General features: G+C 45.1%; 1 long non-coding RNA gene across 2 annotated transcripts in view; it reads right to left on the bottom strand.

Annotated features, from left to right (window-relative positions):
* Positions 1-12,710: 12,710 nt before the first annotated feature.
* Positions 12,711-18,610, bottom strand: part of LOC144761209 (uncharacterized) — a 112,233-nt gene continuing 106,333 nt past the window's right edge. For both annotated transcript variants that reach the window (XR_013595629.1, XR_013595630.1), the window contains exons 2-3: positions 13,250-13,326; positions 12,711-13,154 (exon numbers count right to left, since the gene is read on the bottom strand). This is a non-coding gene — a long non-coding RNA (uncharacterized LOC144761209). The remainder of the gene's footprint in view (positions 13,155-13,249; positions 13,327-18,610) is intronic.

Genomic DNA, 18,610 nt, shown 5'->3' with positions numbered 1-18,610 from the left:
GCGCACCAAGTTCAGCCATATCCACAGACCTTGGCTTTGACAAGTGGTTAGGATTCGTTGGAAGTATGGTTTCTACTAAAGATGAGGTCTGTGTTACAGCGTTAGATGTTCTATGCTTGTTATTCACTATCACACTCTTTGCCTTCTTGGACTTCCCTCCCTGTTTTCTCTTAAAATGTAATCCTGTGTCCAACGTTTGTTTTGCAGTTTGAGAATTAGATTTGTTTTTGGACATGGATCTCGTCGAAGAGTGTGGTGCAACATCAATCGATGTGTTAACTGAGCTTAGCTCACTGCAATCATTTATTACTGCAATGGGGCCACAATCATTTGTTGCAGGTGGAATAGTCGTTTCTGGAGTCTGATGACCGTCGCTATCACTCACACTATTATCATTGGTGTTTTTTCCAAGTTGCTCTGGTGTAACAGCTAGCATTATTCCCCCCAATGATGATCGTTTAGTATAAAGTGGTTCTAGCGAGAGACGGCGTTCAGTTAGGGCTATTTCACGCTATAAAACATTAGTGGCCCTAGTTATAAAGTTATCCAGTGTTCCCGTTACAATCCCACCAATCACTGCCTTTCTCCCTTTTCCAGCACGAGTCGCCATTTGTCCCTAGACTGCAAGCTATTATGTTCCCACAGCCAAAAATATAACTCACATAAACTGTGCAATACAATGTCCAATTTATCAGAGTGCTTACAGTTTCTCGGATGTTCGAGGGGTGGCCCAGCCCGGCTTCAAACGGCCTCAGACGGCCCCGCCCTTGTCCCGGGCTTCTCCCGGCGCTGCCCGCGTGCGTCCCGCGTTAAGTGGGGGAAGGCGGTGCTTTATAGCGCGATGACAGCGCCTCCCCCTGCAGCAGCAGCTGTGTTCACTTTGGCACTCAGGCGACAGGAAAAGTAATGCGGTGCACCCTGGGACCACGAGTCCCACATGGGCAGCAAGACGCGTGGAACGGGCGTCTCGTCCACACAGCACAGCAGCAAGTCACCAGGAAAGACTTGAAAAGGGCCCCGTGCTGCGTGGGGGAAGGCAGCGCTTCATAGCGCGATGACAGCGCCTCCCCCTGCAGCAGCAGCTGTGTTCACTTTGGCACTCAGGTGACAGGAAAAGTAATGCGGTGCACCCTGGGACCACGAGTCCCACCAGGGCAGCAAGACACGTAGAACGGGCGTCTCGTCCACACAGCACAGCAGCAAGTCAACAGGAAAGACTTGAGGGGACATACATGTGCAGAGGAGCCTAAGGCGGCCCTTATAACATACTGGAGAGTTCTACGTCCAACTGGAGCAGTCCTCTACATGTCACTTCCTTAATATTTTCATATTTGGGAAGGCCAGTTGTACACCATACACATGGATCTTCAGGCTGTTCCCTCAAACAAAACGTGGTAAACAGAAACACCAGGAACTATGCACACTTCTTTAGGAGCCTCCAGTCCACGCGCAAACGTAAAACAACTTCCGGGTTGTAAAGAAGGTCAGCACCCATGGCCAGTTCTAAGCCCAGGTTCTTATTACAATGAGAAAGCTCCCTTCGAAGCAAACTACGCCCGGTTCTCAGCCCTGGTTCTTATTACAGTGAGGACGCTCCCTTCTAAGCCAACCATGACCGGTTCTCGGACCAGGTTCTTATTACAATGAGAACGCTCCCTTCGAAGCCAACCACGGCTGGCTCTCAGCCCAGGTTCTTATAACAATGAGGACACTCCCTTCTTATCCAACCAAGACTTGGTTCTCAGTCAAGGTTCTTATTACAATGAGGACACTCCCTTCTAAGCCAGCCACAGCTGGTTCTCAGCCCAGGTTCTTATTTCAAGAAGGACGCCCCCTTCAAAGCCAGTCACAGCGCGTTCTCAGTCAGGTTCTTATTACAATGAGGACACTCCCTTCTAAGCCAACCACGACTGGTTCTCAGCCCAGGTTCCTATTACAATGAGGACAGTCCCTCCAAAGCCAGCCACTGCGAGTTCTCAGCCCAGGATCTTATTACAATGAGGATGCTCCCTTCAAAGCCAGCCACAGCGCGTTCTCAGCCTAGGTTCTTATTACAATGAGGACACTCCTTTCAAAGCCAGCCACGGCGCGTTCTCAGCCCAGGTTCTTATTACAATGAGGTCACTCCCTTCAAAGCCAGCCACGGCTGGTTCTGAGTCCATGTCCACCTTCTGCTCTGCTCTCAAAGACCTCCTTTACAATAAGACTCTTGTTATCACATATGAAAAAATGCTAAATAATGGAAATCAATATCAGAAGGCAGTAAATGAGCATATTTATCAGAAACAGGTTATTTAGACTTATGCGGTAAGAACAGGTGCCAACTCGCCTCCTCGGAAATAACATTAGGTCAGGGGTCGTGTTTTCTTTCGCACCCGATTGTTGTTTTCAGTGTTATTACCTCTTGTAACCTGCATTGCTACAACCTGTCTGTTAAAAAACAAGAGCTATTCATTTGGCATCCTTTATATCGTGTGCTCACAAGTCTAAAGAAGCTTTAAGTAACTTGCATTATGCTACAGATAAGCCTGGTGAGTGCTTTTCAGCTCTGCTGAGAGGCATAAGGTGACTGAGTCCTTGAATACTAACATGTGACATTCACAGAACAATTAAACTGATGCAAGAATGTGGCACCCAATTTGAATGATTTTCTATATGAAATAAAGCAGACTTGAATGATGGATGTTAGGAAGTAATAAAGGTGCACTGACAATAGGTAAAGCTTAATTCTAATTTAAAAGAGCTATGTTGCAAAGCAGTCACTCTTGAGTGGAAAACACACTGTAAAATAATTTACAAAACAACAGTCGCATTTTTCAACTTTTTTTTTAGAAGTTTTATTTTTCAGTTTTTATAAAACATTGCAGCAGAATTGGGTACAACTAAAGATATTCAAGACAGAATCAATGAGGCTGAAAAACAATAAAATGGCCAATATAACCTCATGTATTTACTGTGGCCCAAACCTCCAATCAACCGGGGTGCCGTATACCCCATCTTAGCTTCGAGGTTCTCTCAATGAGCTCACTGCCTCCATTTGTTTCATCCCCATCACTCTCTTCAGTTTCAACATTCTCACTGTCGTTGGAAGTCCCTGACGCCTCTGAATCTAGAAAGACATCACATATATCCAGTGCTTGAAATGGAAAAATAGAAGTGCGGGTACTCTGTAGCAGAGTACCTGCTTGTTTCTGAGAAGTGCCGGTACTCTCCAATGAAAAATATAGCCTTTCTCTTGAGAAGTGCCGGTACTCTCCAATAAAAAATATGGCTTTTCTCTTGAGAAGTGTCGGTACTCTCCCTCTCAAACTAAAAAAGTGCAGGTACTCTATACCTCACAGTACCGGCCCATTTAAAGCACTGCATGTATCGCTCCAGATAGCAAGGTCCTCTACGACCTTGCCATCTTGTCTAGTCAGTCGCATATGAGACTCTTCAGCGACAGACCATTCCAACACATCACTGCACCAGCGATTAAAGTCCGGGGCTCTCTGTCCCATCCAGGTGATTGCTATCCAGCGCCTGGCCAGGACTAATGCCGGATGCAAAAATCGGTATGTCAGTTTATTGCCCTTAGGTCACCTAATACTGCCTAACAGACAGCACTGCGGTGTGTGATTAAATGGTATATGTACGGTTCACTGTATCTCTGCTACCGCACGGGTCCAGAATCCCTGCACCTTCCGACATTAACAGGTCAAAAGCATGAAATCAGCGCCCCAACACCACATCGGGTCAAAATGTCTGCACTGGTGGGGGATCTGCGGTGCAAGCCCTTGGGGGTGAGATAGGACCTGTGCAAAAAACTAGAGTGCACTAACTTACATCTGGCATTACAGTCAGTGGTCGAAGTGGGGGAAAAAAAGTAGGGGAACTGTGGGCGGAGAATCAGAGGGCGGGAATAACCTGAGGATTGGATCAGTGGGCGGAGTTAGAGGTGTGGCCAGGATGCGCAAAACATCCCAATCTTTAGTATTTGTGTGGCATTTCACTGACCAGTTACAGCTTATTATGTTATGTAATTCAACCAATGGATACACATGATTATTTAACGGTTAATATGAGCTATTGACATTAGAAACATATTCCAGTTTGTGAATTTATTTTAATCACGGAATGTCCCAAAAATGCTTAAAAGTGGAAGCACGAGCCATTTGTTTCCGAGCCATGGAGTTTCTGTCGTCAGCAATATACACAGAGATAATCAATTTTACATGTGTAAATGACTGTATAGGAAATGTTACATAAGACAAAGGACTACAAGATGTAGGAGTCACATGATTACCATACTAGTAGACAGTATAGTTTAATAGTGATTGGCTTTGAGATACACAAACTCAGAATTTAAAACTTAATACCATGATTGGGGGTTCTCTTTAAAAATCATTATTGATTTGTTTCAAAAATAACACTTTTTGCAACATTAGGATAATCAAAGGCTTAGGGAAAAAAACATAACGCTCTAGCTTATACCTTGCAGTTTGTATGCAGCTCTTAGATGAAAGTTAATAGCTCACTGTTCTATGTTAGGATTTTAACCTATAAACTGCAAGTAGCAAAAGGATCTCACTGACAAAAGCAGTAACCCACTGACCTATTTACAATATGTGCACTTTGTGATGGGCCTGGTACATTTTCTCTTGCAGCAGGCACATTAACCCTCTGTGCTATCTTTCCATGAGTCAAAACTTCCACTAGACAAATCTCCGATCTCGCTCTAGGAAGAAGTTTATTCATCAGAGTTATCATGACATTTTTATTATTGCCGAAAATAGCTGGCGGCCAGGAAGGCCAGCAAGTGCTTTTAAAACCATAATATACGACGCCCCAACTCAAAGTCAGCGCCCGTTGCGGTCACACCTGGTCCCCACCGAGACCAGGAAGACGGTCACCCAGGCCCTCGTCACCAGCCGTCTGGACTACGGCAACGCCCTCTACGCCGGAACCACCGCCAAGCTCCAGAAGAGACTCCAGCGTATCCAGAACGCCTCGGCGAGACTCATCCTCGACGTCCCCAGACGAAGCCACATCTCCAGACACCTGAGAGACCTGCACTGGCTCCCGATCAACAAAAGAATCACCTTCCGGCTCCTCACCCACGCACACAAAGCCCTACACAACCAAGGCCCGACTTACCTCAACAGCCGCCTCAACTTCTACGCTCCCAAACGCCATCTCCGCTCGACCAGCCACGCCCTCGCCGCCGTCCCCCGCATCCGAAGAGCGACAACAGGAGGAAGGTCCTTCTCCCACCTGGCCGCCAAGACCTGGAACTCCCTCCCTCCCGACCTACGCTTGACCCAAGACCACCTCTCCTTCAGGAAGAAGCTCAAGACCTGGCTGTTCGAGCAGTAGTGGACCCCCCCCCCCTAGCGCCTTGAGACCCTCCGGGTGAGTAGTGCGCGGTATAAATGCCTATGATTGATTGATTGATTGACCAGTCGCACTGCCCTAGAGCCAGCTCTTCTCAGGGGCCCTGTGACCTCAGTGACAGAGTTACTGTTGCTCTAGGGTCTGCTACTTCGTAGGCCTTCCCGCAAGAATGGAGGTGAACTTCAGTATGGATTGTGGTGGGCAGGCCTTCAAGGTGAACCCACACTTGCCACTGCTAGGGTCCACCTGCTGGTGCTAACACGCCAGGGCTTTTCTGGTGCCTTCTAAGGTCTGGCATGGGAATGTGCTCCCTCAGGAGAGTGGTCTGGGGGACTGTTCATGAAGGCTGAACCTGGTTCCCCAGTTCTAAATTTAGCAGCTCTGCCCCCAGTGCTACATCTGCTCCCTCACTGAACACCATACAGCCCCACTGAGAGAAACTCATACTGCCTTCAGCTACAATTCAATTTGACCTGCTATAAATAACTGGATGCAACTCAATTCAAATTACACACTAGGCAAGAGCAATATGCTGCCTAAAAGAAAAGGTAACAACATCCTGGGAAAAGCAAACACTTATAAGGAATGAAAGATTTAATAAAGCATGTAAAATGTAAGCAGGAACATGGTGAACTTAACGCTTTTACAGTCATTATTCAGAAATCAACAAGTATTTTTGCCTGAAAAGTTAAGTACATAACTACAGGGCCCAGAAAGGACCCATTTCAATGTCCACTGCTTATATGCTTACAAAACGTAAGCAGTATGGTTTCAAAAGACCACATTTGTGAACACAAAGCCGCCGTACACATTTCGTTTTCCAATCCACCCATCAACCAGGTATTGCAGTACCTCCAGGCAGAGCCGGTCCTAGGATTTTCGGGGCCCTGCGCAAAAGGGAATGTGGGAGGCCCCTGAAATCTACATAAGTGGCACCTTCTGATCTCGGGGAAGCTGCTTTGTGCAGACTCCACTTGGGCCGCAGCTCCTCTTCTCAGCCACCCCAAGCAACTCTTGTACAGCCCATTTCGAACTGAAGGTGTGAAAATTGCTTGGGGGCTGAGTTAAACCTGTGTGGGCTAAAGTGCTGACAATGGGCGCCCTGCCAAGTCTCTGAACTGGCTGCCTGAGAGGTGTACCCTCCCCCAGGCCTTACTACACCATCCCTTAGAGGCCCCAGGAGGGGGGCCCCCTCCCATGAGCCCGTTTGTAAAGCATTTCTTTCACTCTGATCGGCAGACATACACAAGGACTAGTGGGGTGTTAATTGCCATTGTGGGGGGCCCCATCCTGGCAGGCAGAGTGCCAGGCCCTGGGCAGCTGGCCACACTGCCCTTGCCTAGCGCCAGCCCTGCCTCCAGGTAGGAGGTACTGGAGGAAAACAATGCTGTTCAAAGAAAGACAAGAAAACAAAAATAGCGCTTTACTGGCAAACTCTGTAAAGTGGCGCTAATGTGTTGGGGTTTGAAAAAACTTATCCGGCCACTTTAAGAAACTCCATCTTGCTTTATTTAATTATTTTTCATAGTTTGAACATTTTATTTCCGAGGCTGCACTTTGGAACAGAAAAATGTGAAAACGGCATTTCCAGCAAAAGTGTTGGGTTTTTTTTGCATCCATTTCACAGAGGTACAAATGGACGACAGGAAGAGACGGTGAGAACCATTTCTTGATTCATGATTCTCGGAAAAGTGAGAAGGAGTTAGACAGAACGAGAGGGAATAGGAGTAAGAAAGAGGGGGCAGCTGCCAGAGGCAGAGCAGAAGCGTACACCTTCCTTGTCTTGTCTGGGCAGGAAGTAAGAGACAGAGACCTTTTCCTTCTCTGCTCCCCTCCCGCCCAGGAACAGAATATTTCTGACGTCCAGGGACGCATGTTCATAATAAAAAAGTTGGGGAACGGAATCTACAGAATTAAAGAAGTAGGGGCACGCCGTGCCCTGACGTTCCCGCCCACTTCGACCACTGATTACAGTAGATGGCTGGTAACCCTTATCCAGTCTCCTTTAGTAAGAGGAGTGTCCTAGTCTATGTACCCGGCAAGGAGCGTCCGTGGGGGGAGTGCTCACCACAATTTTTCTACTGTTATCAAGAAGGAAGCTGTTACCCTTTCTATTTGAGATAGTGTATAATTACAAAGATTTGGCGTAGTGCAATGCCTTAAGTCATTTTGCTGCGCTGCCCTATGCCAACTTGAAAGGACAGAAATGCCCCATATTTACAAGATACAGTGCATTCATGTCCTTTTAGCCAGTGCAATAATTGCAGCTTTGCGCCAACACAGGCACCCTTGCACCATGGTGCATGGATATCTGTGTTGTTGGCATGATTGTTTTGTGCAGGAAGTGCCACCTTCCTGCACAAAAACAATCATGAGAGGCGTTTTCCTTGTTCTATGCATGCTTCCGAATGCAGCACATATGGAAAGAGAAAAAAACCGACGACAAATGTAAACATTTCTCCTTGTTGTGCCTGCTCTGGAGAGGCATACATTTTTGATGCTGCCCCCGATTCACGCTTGTTGTAAATCTGGGGCAGTATCAAAATCCAAGGGTGGAAATACCCACAGCAACACCCATGGCACGCCTCCCTGCCGCAATGTAAGGCAATGCAGTGACTTGCGCCGCATGGCACAATGCCTATTTATCACAAGCCTTGCCATTTCTTTTATATTTACAGAAATGCAGGAATCTTTCAATCTCAAAGTGGCTGTTTGTACGTTAAGGTAAGATGAAAAGTGGATTGTGACAAAAGAAAACACATATTTAAATTTCATGTATTATCTAGTGTCAGGTTACATAATAGATAAGTACATTTATTGTTTATAAATAAATCAATTCCAATAATAGAAGAGCAAAACATGATAACCCGTATTACAATAAAACGGGCAGCCCGTTGTCAACAGGAGTTAAAATAACAAGGGGTTGCTATCAGACCTCAACTTTGATAACATCAAATAGGTTAAATCAAGAACTTGAGGAGCTGGGCTATAAAAACTTTAGTTTGTAATGCAAAACAAAGAGTAATTGCATCTTTGACCATCGGAACGTTAGCAGCATTAAAACAGGGAGGTAAACTCTTTTTGCCAAAAGGAGTAATTTCAGGCAAAGACAAATGGTGTGTTTTAGTGATCCCTCCTCGTAGCCACTAAGTCTGCAGCCTGTTGACTTGGAGCACTTAAATTGACACTACCTAACAATCCACAGAACTGGAATGTTCTGACCCCAAATCTCATGAACTTGTTAGGATTTGCCTGTACAGCGCTTGCACTGTGCTTGTGAAATCTATTGTTTTTAAAATATCTTTAAAGGGACTTGCATCCTACCTTCACTTCTTATTGGTCCGTGTGCTTACTAGTATGCGTTCCTCCGTTTTTATTGGTTGTACCCTGTTCTCCTTTCTGTGTTTCTCTTATCAGTTCCCCGTGGCCTAACTACTCATTCCCATCCGCTTTTGTTGTTATAACTCTTTTTCTTTTGGTTAACGCTTCATGCCGTTTATTCTAACCGTCCAGTCTCCGTTTCTGGCTGTCTCCAACAGCCCCGCCTCCCCCCTCCTGCGCCCTGCCTCATGTTATCCACAGTTGGGGAAATTATTCATGGCCAGGATGCTTGGCTGAAATATCCTCACCTGACTCAGCATGTTCTTCAAATCGCCACCCTCCCAAATCCCTTTCACTCTCCGCTCACACCAACTCACTCCAGCTTTGGCGGTATTTAAATAAGAAGGTCCACCTTTTATGCCTGTTTTCTCCTCTAAAAAGAAAATATGTTTGCTATGAGTAACTGTGCTGTTATCCTGCGGCACACGTGGTGCACTCTTTTTCCCAAGGCTAGTATTTTATTGCTAACATATGCCACAAATATAACATGCACTGGCAAAGCCAATACGTCTTGGTTCAGCTACTGGCATTGCCAATGCCTGTTTTGAACTACATAAGAAGGGGAAGCTTGCATGGCAGTTTGGTAGTAGGAATTTAAAGCACAGCAATTCATAGATTTGTTGCACCATGTGATGCAAAATAATGATTAGAACTGTTCGGATTTCCTTCTTTTCAAACATTTCTAAATCAGAAAAATAGCTACATGTTAAAATGAACTAACCAGTTCTTCCAGTCCCCGTTTCCCCTGGCTGGAGACTGATGTGTAGGGTAGTTTAACTCCAACTGGACTATGACGAAATTGACTGATATATAACTTTTGGGGAGTCATACCCAGACACAGGCCAAGGCCATGCGGCATTGATAATGCCAGCATGTCTTGGCACGGTTTACCAAACAGGTTCATAAGTTAAAAACAACTGTTCCTCACTGTAATGAGATTTCAGAGCCCACCCCAGGTTTATGAACACACATAATCAACGCACTTCATAAGAACAGTTTTTCCAAAATTCTATCTTAGGCTATTATTGTGCAAACGAGTACAAAAAACACTGAATTCTCTGCAGCAGACCACACCCACCTGCAGGGGGTGCTTGCACCACGTAGGACTCGGTTTTCAGCGGCACACTTTTCTAAGCCAAGTCCCCATTGTGACAGCGCTGATGTCACCACCAGTGAAGACAGTATTTCTCATGAAAGTAGATGGAATGTTTTTCACTTTTTATCATTCGCCACTGAAATCAACCTCATATTTTCTGATCTTTTAATGGTTAACCATGCAAAATTACCCGCTGACCCAGGCCATGTCCCAGGCTTTGAGCATCTGATCTACAGCTCCCTCACCTGGGGGTCAGTGACTTCAGGAATCAATCAGAACACAATGCAAGGAGTTCCCAGAGCAAATGACATCCATTCTGGTGTCACCATGCTGTTTTCAATGCCTTGCAAACATGTGAGCAAGCATGTTATTTGCACCATTTTTAGGATTCGCTTGCTAGGTTTTGCCTGGACCGACTCTTACTGCCTTATATGTCTACAGCATAAGCTTTAAGACCAGAGACTGTGGTATCAAGTGGTAACTCTGCATATTTATATTTAAGAAGGCATATAGGTCGCTGAGACGATCATTGTACATCAAGGTGTCCCTGATAAGTTGTTTAGGGGATGGCTTGCTCATGGCAGACAACAGAATAACGCTGGAAGGCCGTGTTCTATTTCTTGGTGATGTTATTTGCCTTTTTAACTTCTGTACTTCTTATTTCAGTTTTATATATAGGTTTAGAATGCTTGATCATCTTTTTCCAGTGGTCTTTAAAGGAAGTTTTCAGCAAATGTCTTATGGTTTGCTGGTGATGTCTTTTGGCTTTCATAATTTGCCTGTAACATCAATTACTTGGTACATGGGTAGCTCTGGCAATTTTACTACCCAAGGAGCTTGAGGAAATAAAGTGGAGAGTGCCTTGAAAAAGCAGTTTTCAATCAGATATCCAGGCTCGTGTGGAGCACCCGTCGTCCATGATGCACTACAGACAAAGAGTTGTAAATGGCTGAGTAGTTAGTGAAGACTGCTTAAGATTAGGATCACTGTTCCATCGAACACACTGTTTCTTGACTACATTGCCCTTACTAGTAGACTGACAGGTTAAATAGTGATTGAAGGTGATGCTTAACGTAGAGTGTTGTGGATTATGATTACTCCCTGTTCTGGATATTATTTCAGACTCAGAATAACGGTTGAAAAGAGTAGAATGCATAAATGTTTAATGGTGAATGATTCCCTGTAAGAAAGGTAGATTTTACGATCCGGTCATTCGCAAGTTTGCCATTTAGTAAAAGGAATCTATTGTCTGAGAGTAGATTAAAGAGATTGTCCCTGTCATATGGTGTTTTGAGTTTGGTCTTCTTGGTCATGAGAGGAATGATATTGAACACAGAATCAGATGAGCCTCAGCCACATCCGTAGGTCTATTCAGAAGTAAATCATTGTTAAAATCCCACGTAAGAACAATAATGAAGTTTCCATGTGCATCGAAGATGTTATTAAGTTCATCCAAGAAAGCACCATTCCAGCTCCAGATTTCTTTATAGAAGTTAGAAGGTAAATGTAATGATGAGAATGGATTAGTTGGCTTTAGTTTTGAACTGTATGATGAATATTTCCTTTGAAGCATTTGAAAGAACCATTGACTAGGGTTAAACGACCATAACTGGGTCTACCTATTTTTGATTTATTGGCAAGCTTGTCAAAAGTTGGAAGTTAGTGAAGGCATAGGGTGTAGTTTTCCACGACTCCTGAAAACAGATTACATCACAGGAGTTTCAGAAGTTGTTATCTGATCCGCAACTGTGAGTGAGTTGTCCGTCTATCCCCATGATGTGCCAAGAGCAGATTAGGAGACCAGTCCCCTGAATAAGAGGCATGCCTTCCTGCTAGTGCGAAAAAGTAGAACTTAATGGAGGTAAAGAGGTGATTCAACTGTTAGAATCTGAGTTGTTATCAAGAATTATTAGTACATTTTTCTGGCTTTTAAAAACTGAATGGTCTGGAATTTTAAATGACAGTTATCATATAAGTTATGTTTAATTGGGCACAGAGTTGAAAGTGGCTGCAGGACTGAAAAGTTCACTATATTTAACTTTTGGTGGTTGAAAAAACAGGATACCCCATGATGCTAGGTCATCTCTCCTTGTCCAAATACGATTGACCATAAGTACGCTTAGTAGGTCACTGGATGTTCTCTAATTTATTTCTGGGTAATATCTCCGAAGATTAGGAATGTTCTGACGATTCAGTATGGGGATTCTGAGAATGACTAAGGGGTCAATTGGCAGGGAATATAGTTCTCTAAGATCTTGCTGCTAGTGGTGCCACATTTAATTGAATTTCTGGATAAAGTTCCTGCAGCTCGCTTCTTTAATATTGATTTGATTCAGTAACTGCTGCATGTTTTTGCCAGTTTGTTGTTTTAGAAATGTCCAACACTTTCATTGAACAGTCCCCAGCTCTGAACAGTAAACAAGCTGTTAGAGGCACACTTTTTTGTTCTGTGAAAAAAATGTGGAATTAGTCTAGTTGCTGTTAATGACTGCAGAGAACAAGGGTGGTTGGATGGTGGTGGATGGAGATAATGTACAGCGAGTCAAGGTGTGATTATTGAACTTGTCTTGTAAGTTCTAACTTTCCCCTGCATAGGTCTAACTGACTCAAAAGTTCACCCATGGGCTGCCATCTGATTGAATGTACTTGAAATGTTATTCTGAACTGTGGCAGGAGGTAGTATCGATGTAGAGGCCGCAGGCTCCTGTCTGTTATGGAAGACGGCCTTCTGGAGGACTAGAAGGCAAGGAGGTACTTTACATTAGTTCTTGGTGCAACCAGAGTGGTGATAGCTGGTTGAATGAAGAGAAGAAATAGTATAATACTATTTGAAAGAGCCCCTTTAGTGGCAGGTTGAGAATTATCAGATGACAGTTTTATTGTTTTTTAAGCTTCTTAAACTGATGTTTACTTATATAAGGTTGAGAGCCATCTGCAGACGTCTCCTCTGGATCCTTGGGGTAGAGCCTTGCCTGTTGGCTTTGGACTCCCTTGTCTTGTTGGTGACTTTGTGTTGTCAGTTGAGGTTAGAGCAAGTGAATTGGAACCAGGAAGAGGATCTGTTGCAATTAGTGAGGGACTATTGTTCCTAATGCTAATGGAAAAAAGATCTCAAACCAAACCTGTTGTAAGAGTGGTAATCAGTTTATGAAGGGAAAGTTGCAATAAGTCTACAATGTTGTCAAACTGTAGCAGATTGCGAAAAAGTGGCTCAAATCTCTCAAAGATATATTGATGTTGCCAAACAATGTTGAATTTGATGCACAGTCGTTAGCTCACTTTTCATAGTTTTCAGTAATGAAACCTGTTTGACAAGTAAAGAAGACTGGTTAATTAAGGCAATCAAAAAAAATTGAAACACTCAAAAGGCCAATTCTATTTATAATTTGCCAATCATACCTATAAAAGTCAGAAGTCCGTGGTGCAGGGGCAATTTCTTCCAATATTCTGACATTCAATTGAGGAGACTCAAATGCCTATGATTAAAAAAGGTTTAATCAAACGTTAATTTTCATTGCTTCTTTTTTTAAATATAAAATCCGACAATGACAGTCCAGCCAATGAGTTTCGTCCCAACAGGGGACTTTAAGGACTGTAAAAAACCAAACCAGAATTTTACAGTAAAAGCAATTAAAAAAAAGAAACATTTCTGTGAGTACATTACATCATGATCATGAACTCAGCATTCTTATGCAATCCTCTGCATCATCAATTGGACATAAATATCCATACATAGTGTTCATAAAACATATTTCAATAAATGGGCAGGCCACACCTTACAATTTCATCTATCTTATCACAGTTACTTCATATGCCTAAATATTCAGCAATGTGATCAACAAATATTACCTCCAGGTGTACTAAAAATACTTGTGCTCTATTGCATGTCATACATCTGTACAAGCATTAATATCATTCATGAGCTTATGCGCCACTGCCCGCTGTTCAATAACGATAACTTTATTAGTAAATGGTTTCATTGGTATCTGCATTTTTACTTCTTAACACCTCCAAGCTGAACAATTATGGAAGGGTCTTGTCCACGTGCGCCACATACATGTGAATTTTCGCCCTACAGAACCTTTTCATCAGGTCACTGCACATAAGAAAAAAAGGGGGGTTTAAATGATGATAGAGCACTGTTAACAGTCAACCGTATAGACCAACAAGTCATTTTACCAAAAATACATATTTCAAACTGAAACTTAAAACATGAAAAGAACATCCGCCATCTTTTAAATGCAAACAATAGCAGTTTTGTATGATTGAGCACAGAGGTGCATTATCGGTACGTTTAAATCCATCCTCGCATCAGATGGATAAATAATTAACACAGTGCACCCACCAAGGCATATAAACCTGCCAACAGAGAGGACCAGTGTGTCTAGAGATAGGCGTGGTGTGAGGGTCTAACCGTGGTGAGCTGCGGCAGAGCAACACATATTTACTCCACATGCTGTGAATCAAGTCTTCTCCACCCATCTAGGAGACAGGGGGGGTGAAGGGAGCATCCCATGGGAGCTGTTGGGACGGTGCCAACTGTGATGGTGTTGGTGGCCTGTAAGGCAATAAGCAGCACATCCCAGCTCTGTGCAATGGGAAATTTACAAAGCCCCGCTTTTTCTTCTCTGTGGAGTGCCGTGCTTTCCACCTGTGCCCATATTATAAGGGAGTGCTTCCAACTAAGTACCTCCGGTGGGAAGGCATTTTCCCATTTTTTAGTTATGAGGCGTTTTCCGGTAAGGAGGCCCAAATCCCGAAACTTCGAGGTGACTTTAGTTTTTTGTATCTAAGGTAAAGCCCTAAAAAGCAGACTTCCCATGACAACGGTAGTGTTGTGTTTGTGCTAGGGTCATGACTACCTCTTGCCAATAACCCTGAAGGGACGTGCAAGCCCAAAGTATATGGAGCAAGTCCGCATCTGGATGTTGACAGCGTGGGCATGCAGATGTGAAGGTGTGGAAATATCTCTTTATCATGTCCGGCGAAAGACATGCCCTTTGTATAACATATGTTTGAATAAGCTTGAACTGCGAGTTTCTTGGTATGTTCCTAGCGCCTGCTAATATGGCTTCCCACTCCTTATCCGTCCAGGGTCGGTCTCTGTCCACTTCCCATCTGTCTCTAAGCTGTTGCATCGGTAACAGCGTATGCGTGAGAAGTGCCTCTATCAACCAATGCACCACATGTGACCCCGCTCCCATGACATGTAGGGGTTGTACCAGCAGATGTGTCGGTGGTTCAATTGCCAAATCTCCCCAGCTTTCAGGAGGGAAGTGTGTAGGAGAAATTGAATCACTGGTAAGTCATTGTCATCAACTAGCATCCCAAATGTTTATAATGCCCCATCTCAATATATAAGTCGCCTAAAGTGTCAAGCTCTGCCGCATGCCAGAGCTGCCTCCGAGGTACCCAGTCTACCCCTTGGTGTCCCCAGGAGTGGTAAGATCGGGGTGTATGTAAGTGTGTGGCGTGTAAGGTATAAACTTCTTTTATAACATTTGTGGGCTAATCCCAAATGCAACTGCGGCCTACATGGGGTTTTTGCTATGGGGTGGAACATGTGGCAAATTTGGGAGTCGGTCCAGGGCTGTGCGTGGTCGCTGTATCTTCCAGGCTCCTCCCATTCAGCCATTTTGTCACCCATTGAAGCTGCGCAGCTAAATAATACAGCTCCATATTAGGGATTGCCAACCCTCCCTGACCAATGGGAGAATACAGCTTCCACAAGGCAACACACGGCCTCCCTCTATTCCAGATAAAGTTCCGGGACAGTCGCTCCAGGTCTCGAAATGTCTTAGGTGGGACATAGAGTGGGAGATTTGAAAATTAATATAGCAGTTTGGGGAGTACAATCATTTTTAGCAGAGTGATGCACCTCTTTACGTTTAACGGAAGCGTCTTCCAAAATTGCATTTGAGCACGTGTGGCGGATATCGCTCTTGTTAAATTGCCTTCCATCAAATCTTCTGGAGATCGGTGTATAAAAACGCCGAGGTATCTGAATGTGGTGGGATACCATGTTAGGGGAACACCTGTTAAAGTTACATCCACCTCCGGTGCGGTGGTGCTGACTGAATAGATTCCCGATTTCGCCCAATTGACCCGGAGGCCCGACTTCTCCTCAAACGTTTTAAGTATGTCTGCAAAGGACTCTGGGACTGCCTTTATATCACGGAGAAACAGTAACAAAACATCCACATATAGGAAGATGGTGTGCAGCCCATCTCTCAGCCGTATCCCCCAATCCTCTCCATCTCTCCAGGGAAGTACTGCTAAAGGCTCCATAGTTAGAGAGAACAACAACGGAGATAGTGGGCACTCATGACGTTTTCCCCGCCCCACTCTGATGCAGTCCGAGATTAACTACCAGTACAGACCTGAACAGTGGGCAGCTGGTACAATAAGCTAATCATGTGTAAAAAGTGTTCCCCTAGTTCATATTTCCCCAGCACCGCCGCCAAATAAGGCCACTCTAACGAATCAAAGGCCTTCTCCAAATCTAGTACCAGGCAGCCAGAATGAGGCCAGGCATGTGTGGCGTACTGTTGCACTCTAAAAAATCTGCATATATTGAGGGAAGTGCAACGCGCAGGGACAAAGCCATTCCGATCGGGGTGCACCAGTGTCTTAACAATGGGCGAGAGGCGCCTAGATAAAAGAGATGCAAAAAATGTATAATCTGTATTAAGGAGAGCTAACAGAGAAGGGAGACCAACAGGGCCTCATTCTGCGTATCAGTGAGAGTGGAGTCATCAAGCGCCGTCTCGTATATTTTGAGCCATTGCGGGACCATAATATGTGTATATGCCTTATAAAATTCAGTGGAGAGGCCATCCGGCCCGGCGATTTCCCGTTAGATAGAGAGATAATACTGTCTCTAATTTCCCCTGAGTGGAGTGGGGCGTTTAGCTCCTTTCTTTGTGAGCGCGTGGGTTGTGGCAGCTCTAACCCATCTAAATATATCTGCATCTCTAGGGGAGTGACTTGCACGTACGACTGATACAGTTCCCGATAGTGCAACACAAATGCGCCGTGTATGCCCCGTTGTGTATATGCAGGTTCCCCAGTCGAATCCCTCAGTGATGCTATGGGTGCCGACAACTCATTCTGGCGAATGAGCCATGAGAGCAGTTAGCCCGCTTTATCGCCTATATCATGGGTCCTTGCTGAATGTGCAGCATAGTTTAGGCATCTCAATCGCTCTAGCAACCACTTATGTTCCTCCAGAAGGCAACCCAGTTGTTCCTGGGAGTCATCTATGTCAGCCTGTTAAACAGCGGTTGGCCTATGATCCAGAGTGGTGAGGTCCTTTTTCAGCTGCGTACGCATACCGGCCTGTGCTCCCAGGCAATGTCCTCTAACAACTACCTTTAGGGTGTCCCACTCTACCAATGGTGACCCTTCCCACATAGGGTGAACAGCAAAACACACAAGATGATGGACGGAATGTTGCCCAGTGGCAACACATTCACCCCCAGTCACAGATCTGGGTTTAATCCATCGTTATTTTGGTCACCAAGCCACCCCAGTTCAGACATGGCCATATGCAAATCAGTCTTGACCCTGTGCCTCATGGGAACAGTCCAGCCCGAACTGCCAAGCCATGTCTTTCCTGGACCGGAATCAAGCATCCTAGGACCGGTTTCTGGCTATCAGCCGTCTTCTGCCAAGATAGCTTGTCTCCAGTGGCTTAGTGAGCAAGGGACCCACGTCTGGGCATACCCTTCCCACATAGGGTGAACAGCAAAACACACAAGAGGATGGACGGAATGTTGCCCAATGGCAACACATTCACCCCCAGTCACAGATCTGGGTTTAATCCATCGTTATTTTGCTCACCAACCCACCCCAGTTCAGACATGGCCATATGCAAATCAGTCTTGACCCTGTGCCTCATGGGAACAGTCCAGCTCGAACTGCCAAGCCATGTCTTTCCTGGACCGGAATCAAGCATCCTAGGACCTGCTTCTGGCTATCAGCCGTCTTCAGCCAGGATAGAGTATCTCCAGTGGCTTAATGAGCAAGGGACCCACGTCTGGGCATACCCTTCTCACATAGGGTGAACAGCAAAACACACAAGATGATGGACGGAATGTTGCACAATGGCAAAACATTCACCCCCAGTCACAGATCTGGGTTTAATCCATTGTTTAATCCATCGTGCCTGCATTGTCATCAAAATATTGTGCCACTGAAGTGGCCAATAAGTCCCGGAAGGGCGCATCCAGAAGGACATCTGGTTGAAGGCGCCAGATCGGGATCGGTGGCAACTCCTCCTCCCACCGTATCTCTATACTATGTGGATTGTGATCAGAGTGTGTACGTCCCATTTGGGTGGAGTCTGAAATGTATGATAAAAGGCCATTTGAAACCATGAAACAATCTAAGCAGACATGTAGTCTCTGGGCCCCATAGTAGGAGTACACCCTGTCTAGCGGGTTCCTATGTCACCATGCATCGGAGAAGCGCCACTGTGATGCCCAATGCCCTACCGCTTTCGGAGCTGATTGGGTGACGGTGCCAGGCAAGGGAGGGAAGGACCGATCCAGGGAGACATCCAGTACACTGTTGTAGTCCCGGACCAGGATCATAGGAAGGTCGTGCCATGCGGATCATTTCTGCGATTAAAGATCTAGGAAGGCTGCCTGCTCAGTGTTGGGCGCGTAGAGCGATGCTATTACTACCGGCTTCCCATCAAGTACCCCTTTGACTATCACATATCTTCCCTCCCCGTCCACCAATGTGTCCACTACCTTA

The sequence above is a fragment of the Lissotriton helveticus genome, chromosome 6 (genome assembly GCF_964261635.1).
Source record: "Lissotriton helveticus chromosome 6, aLisHel1.1, whole genome shotgun sequence".
Taxonomy (NCBI): Eukaryota; Metazoa; Chordata; class Amphibia; order Caudata; family Salamandridae; genus Lissotriton; species Lissotriton helveticus.
Note: the sequence above shows the minus strand (reverse complement) of the source record. Positions and strands in the feature narration are given on the sequence as shown.